Here is a 6145-nt window from a genome sequence, read left to right on the forward strand (position 1 = left end):
CTGCTGGTGCATATGTATTCTCTCTGCTTTAGATGCACAGAGATGGGGGAGTGCTGTGCTGGAGGAAGGAGGGCACAAGAGACATAACAGGCAGGCAGGAGAAAAAGTGGCATAGGGGCGTCATGTGCCTAAATTTTGTGGGACGGCCCCGATCCTATCCATTTTCCTCTCCTATACTTTTTTTAAATGAAAAGGAAGTAATGGAACTTGAGCTCCTTGGATTGCATTAGGTGAGCTCTCTCATTTTATTTCTGTAAAGTATAAAGTCAAGAAAAATAATAATTAGAAATCTGCCTTTCTGTCGTTGAGAGAAATGTGCACAGTGTTGTAGCTAGGTTGATCCCAGGATATTAGACAAATAAGAAGGGTGAGGTAATAACTTTCACTGGACCAACTTCTGTTTGTGTGCGATACAAGCTTTCGAGTTTAGACACAGCTCTTTTTCAGATCTGGAAGAGTGTCTCTTCAAGAATAATTTAAATTCTAGTTGCACCCTGTTCCCAATTTAAACCAAGAAAGCAGGCGTCATGATGGTTATGTTACAGGGTACCTGTAGTCCTAAGAGTAAGAAAGCTGTATAAAGGTAGGGCCTTTTCCTCAGCGTGGGAGGGAAATGAAGCAGGGATAATCTGATGATAGCTGCTTCTTACTTAAGGCCCCAAGCCTGGAGCTCATAGAATAGGAAGTGTGTGAACTTCTGTATCTGGCCACCACAGGGTATTTTCATTAAAGGAGAGGAGACCAACAAGTTCTCAAAAGGAAAAGAGATGGGATAGAAGTTTTGGACTGCTGATCTTTTTTAACATTGGTTGCCCCAGAAGGGATAGAATTTAGCAGGAGGATATTACCCAACCAGCAAGGAGAAACTGAGGCAGTAACTGCTCCCAACATGTGGCCGAGTGCTGTGGTGTCCCAAGTGCAGGCACTCAGGGCACTCCAAGACAGGACTGCTTTGGAATATTTTGGTTCATTTAAGATTTTTATTTCATTTGATTATACATTTTCTTTCATGTATAGCACCACTCCCCCATCAGCATAACATGTTCTGTCCTTCTGATATATTTTGTACCCTGGTATGACTGTGTCCCATTGATTGTCCTCATTCCATTCAATTTCTGTGATGCCTATTATATCAATATCCTCCTAAAATACAAGGCAGTTTAGTTCACCCATCTTATTTTTTAGACTTCTAACATTTGTGTATAAGCATTTTAAAAAGTTGGGACTATTTAGCTGTCTGCCATTTCCTGATGGCTACGTCTAGACAGGCATGATTTTCCGCAAATGCTTTTAACGGAAAAGAGCGTCTAGATTGGCACGGACGCTTTTCCACAAAAAAGTGTCTGTGCCAATCTAGACGCGCTTTTGCGCAAAAAAGCCCTGATCACCATTTTCGTGATCAGGGCTTTTTTGCGCAAAACAATTCTGAGCTGTCTACACTGGCCCTTTTGCGCAAAAGCTTTTGCCCGAAAGGGAGCAGCATAGTATTTCCACAAGAAGCACTGATTTCTTACATGAGATCGTCAGTGTTCTTGTGGAAATTCAAGTGGCCAGTGTAGACAGCTGGCAATTGCTTTTGCGGAAAAACTTGTCAGTCTAGACACAGCCCATGTGTTTGAATGGCACTCTTTTTCATTTGACTGTTTCTTATCTGACCTTACCCATATTTTATCATCTTCCATCCTGTCCTCGTTACTAGAACATAGAGAATCTCTGTTAATAGACTATACCCTAAGCCTCATGTAGATAATGGGAATAATATTTCCTTTTTCTTCCTTCTCTGCTGTGGCCTTGTCTTGCTTTGCAATATAGTGATGTTGGCATAAGCATATTGGAAAAGCCCCCATGTTAGACACAGCTTATGCAGACAGGAGTAGTTTTTCTGTCAGTACCACCACTTCCGTGAATGACTTTAGCTATGCTAATAGAATCATTCTTTTGTCTACCATGTCTATTTTGGGAGTTTTATTGGCATAGCTATCTCAGCAGTATGTATCTTTTTGTCACACTCCTGACTGACAACTATGTTGACAAAACTTTGTAATAGAGACCTGACTTTAGATTATAAGTTTCAGGGGCAAACGCTATCTCTTCCTATGTACACATATGACAAAGGGGCACTGTAGACACTACTGAATAAAAATGAATAATTTTAATCTGGGTAAGTAAGCCAAAAGCACTAACAGCACCAGAAGTCATTTTTCTCATCACTGCAATCAATCAATCAATATGTCACAATTGCTGTAAAAAGGCTAGTTGTCATATATCAAACATTTTAGAATAAAAGGGCTGTTTTCAGTTTCAATGTACATGGGATTTATTTGCTCAGATGCATTTGAAAATCCCTGTAGGTGCCCATCTGCATCTTTAGGCACATAAATACCTTTGAAAATCTGGCCCTTAGATTTGTCATGGCCAAAAGGAAGAGAATCCATTATCTCGTTCTGCTTGTTGCAATAAACAACAGAAATAAAACGTAAGGATGAACCATCCAAATTGTTTTGACAGTGTTTACAGCAATTAAATTATCACTAATTATAGTAAGTATGCAGTTGTTACTTAATTTTGTGGTGCAGGTGATCTTTTACCAGCCTATACAAGAGGCAATACTGCCACCTGTCGTGGAATCTTACTTACCAGATGAAAATCCAGTTTTTTCTGGACAATTGGTTCTGTAAAGTTGTCCATGCTGCTGTTTAAAAAAATGTAAAAGGATGCAAAAAGGCAAAGAATTGGGAGACAGCCTCCTGTACTGTGTTCAGATCAATGACAATGACTAGCCAAGGTGGAGGGGGAAGAAAGAGAAAGTAAGATAATAATGAATTATTGGTGTAAACAAGGTAGCCTTCCCTCAAACCAAACCATAAAGTTCATCTCTTGCTTAAATTTATAGTAGTTCATGTTGAATCCAGACTTATTTAAAATAGGGATTTATAGATTAAGGCTAAGAGGACAGTTATGAGTATCCTTATCCCTATAAAGTTCAGTTTGTAGTCACAAAGTTCAGCAACTAGGAATAAGAACCTTGGTTAGAATGGTGAGCAATTGCAAATAAAACAACTTAATGTTTGTCCCCAGTTCTTTGCATTGGACAGAATCCTGTTTCTGTTATATGACCCTGAGATCAGGTACCTTCTTCCACGGATGTTTTATATTAATACATTAATGTGTCTTAAGTTTCAGTCCCTATAAAATATTCAGTGGCTGAAGTGAAAGCTTTCCATAGTGTGTGCATGTTAGTAACAAGAAGAAGGACAGATTATTTGTCTGCTCTGTGCCACAGAAAGATGGCCTGTCTCATTTTTATTTTATCCATATTCCTGAGCTTGTCTCTTGCAGAGGATCTGCAACTTCTTCAAAACAATGAGAATTGTGAAAGTGGAATCTACTGTGCAAGAAGAGAACAGAATCAGTCAGTCTGTCCAGCAGGTATTTCGAAATAGGCTAATATCCATTTGCTAGAAATCATTTAAATGCTCTCACAATCGGGCTTCTTGAATTTTTAAAAAATACCCTTCAAGCAAGTGAAATTCTTCTGATGTAGCATCTGATTTTTATCATGATGATTAGATAACAGAATCCATGATAATTACTGCAGGAATAAGTAAAACTCTCTACCTTGTATTCAGTATTTCAGATCTCATTGGAAAGTCATCCCTTGTGGTCTACCAGGGTAGCTGGGCATGCACAAGATTTTAGAATGAGAAATTAAGTGCCTGTTAATTTGTTATAAAAAGACATGTGTGACTGTTTTAACATAGAGAAAGAGGCCTGCAAGAGCTGAGGTGGGGTATGCCAAGGATCTTTCTGTCATGTGGGGGAATAACAGATCTTTGACTTATCCCTATATTAGTGCAATTATTAAAGTGTTACAAGAGCATACATTGTTCCTTAGCCTTTTATTGGGCCACATGGTAGCTGTAAATTTATGTAGTCAGTGGATTCAATGGAACTGACTGTGTATGTTGTTTCTAGTCGTACAAGTATGTAACATACTTTTAAATGAAATCAATATTTTTAGATTTTTTTGGCTTCTTCAGAATATTCTTTCACGTATAGCATGTGCATTGAGAGTACTGGACAATGAGGAGTTTATTTTGTTGAATACTATGAGAATTTGGGGGTAATAAGTAGTTTTGAGGATGAGGAGTGTGAGCTGTGATCTGAGGGATAATTAGGTGTAAATGAGAAATGTGTAACATCCTGGCTTTTTCTGTAATAACAGCATTTGCCAATGAGAAAATTTCATATTGCATTGCAATAGTATACAGTTGTTAACACTGTAAAATGCAATGGACAAGCATTGTAAGTTGAACTGGGATATACTCAATTACATAAAAAATTAGAAATATAAAGCAATTACATTTACACTGTAACTACACTCTAATTAATATACCTTCACGATGAAGTTTTAATCTTTGCTTTTTTCTGAAGGTTTTTTCTGCCCTGAAGGCAGCATGCTACCAGTCCCATGCCCCGCTGGGACCTTCCGTTCTGCAGAAGGAACTCTGACTTCAGACACTTGCCTGAACTGCCCAGTGAATTTCTTTAATCCCACACCTGGCCAAGCATCATGTCTTCCATGTGGCTCAGAAGCTGTGCAACCCAAAGAGGGTCAAGAAACATGTGTCTGCCTTGAGGAAGGGCGTGTGTTTCAGGTAAAGGACCTGCCTCTTCTGATTGTGAAAGAACATTTTAAAGTAGAAGGGTTGAACTTTAGTCTTATTTCTAATAAAGGAGTCTACCGCCTTCTTAAATAACTAAATTATTATTTATCTACTGTATATTTTAGAGAGTTTGTCTGTCTGTGTGTTTGTCTGTTTGTTCAAGAACTCTTCCTAAATGGTAAGAGCTAGGATCACAAAATGTGGTATATAGCTTCCTCTTATTATAACTTAAAGCAAAGTCAAGGGTTGGTTGTCCCAGGAAAATGGGATTACCTCCCATAAAACCAAACAGAGAAGAGACAGAATCACCAAGCAGGTGAAAGGGGCTAGTAAAGGTTATTGGAAACCAAATTGACTATAGCCCTGTTTTGTTAAAACATAGCGAATGATAAGAGTTTACAGGGATGAAGAAAAAAATACACTTGATGGAATTCCCATTTTAAAAAATTACTAAAAAAATTAAATGGAAAAATTTTACATCCCTTTTTTAAAGAAATCTGAAATAAAAATACTTAATAAACTTAATAAAATAACACTATTTTTTACAAATACCATCATTTAAATAAAGCATCTATAGATTCCATTAATTTAAAAAAAATGTAATTGAGTTAAGGATGCGAGCAATGCCTGCTAGTTATAATTATAATTTATTATGTATTATATCATTTGATATTTTATTATTATATTGTACTTATTCTTTATTACAACTAAATTATTGTTATTTGAGTTGCTGCATCACTTGCAAGACCGTGTCAGACACTGAAGCCCTATGTGCTATGCACGCTACCCTCAAATAAGGAAAAGACAGACCCTATCCCCAAAAAGCTTACACTTTAAAACAATACAGTTTGGGATTCAATTTTATTTACAAATAACCTGCTGTGACCAAGCCACACTGAGAATTTTGACCACATCATGCTTAATCATAGTAACACTTTATGAAATACTACAACATGAAGGGGGCTTTGTTTTGTTTCGTTACTTTGAGCTGTAGAATTTTAATACTTGTGGAAGTGAGAAAATGGCAGTACTGGCTAGATCCGAGCATTGAGCATAAACTGTGCAAACTTCTAGACAGAAGATCTGCCAAAGCACACTAGGACCTCAGTTGTTTTGGTCCTGAGTGCTCTCACACACACACCTACGAATGCAAAAGCGGCGAGGAGTCCTGTGGCACCTTATAGACTAACTGAAGTGTTGGAGCATAAGCTTTCGTGGGCAAAGACCCACTTCATCAGATGACATGTCTCTCCTCACCGCTTTTGCAGATTCAGACTAACACGGCTACCCCTCTGATACTTGACACCTATGAATGCAATTCAACCCTGCCTATAGCACCATCTGTTATTTCAGCTTTGGGCTCTCACATGACCCTGCCAATATAAGTAGTATGTGCTACTGGACAACATAATTCTCCTTCTTTATTGGCTGTACCCTTCAATCCTATATCTGACTGCTCATATGCAGTCCTCTTGTTT

This window comes from Pelodiscus sinensis, chromosome 26 (genome assembly GCF_049634645.1).
Source record: "Pelodiscus sinensis isolate JC-2024 chromosome 26, ASM4963464v1, whole genome shotgun sequence".
NCBI lineage: Eukaryota > Metazoa > Chordata > Testudines > Trionychidae > Pelodiscus > Pelodiscus sinensis.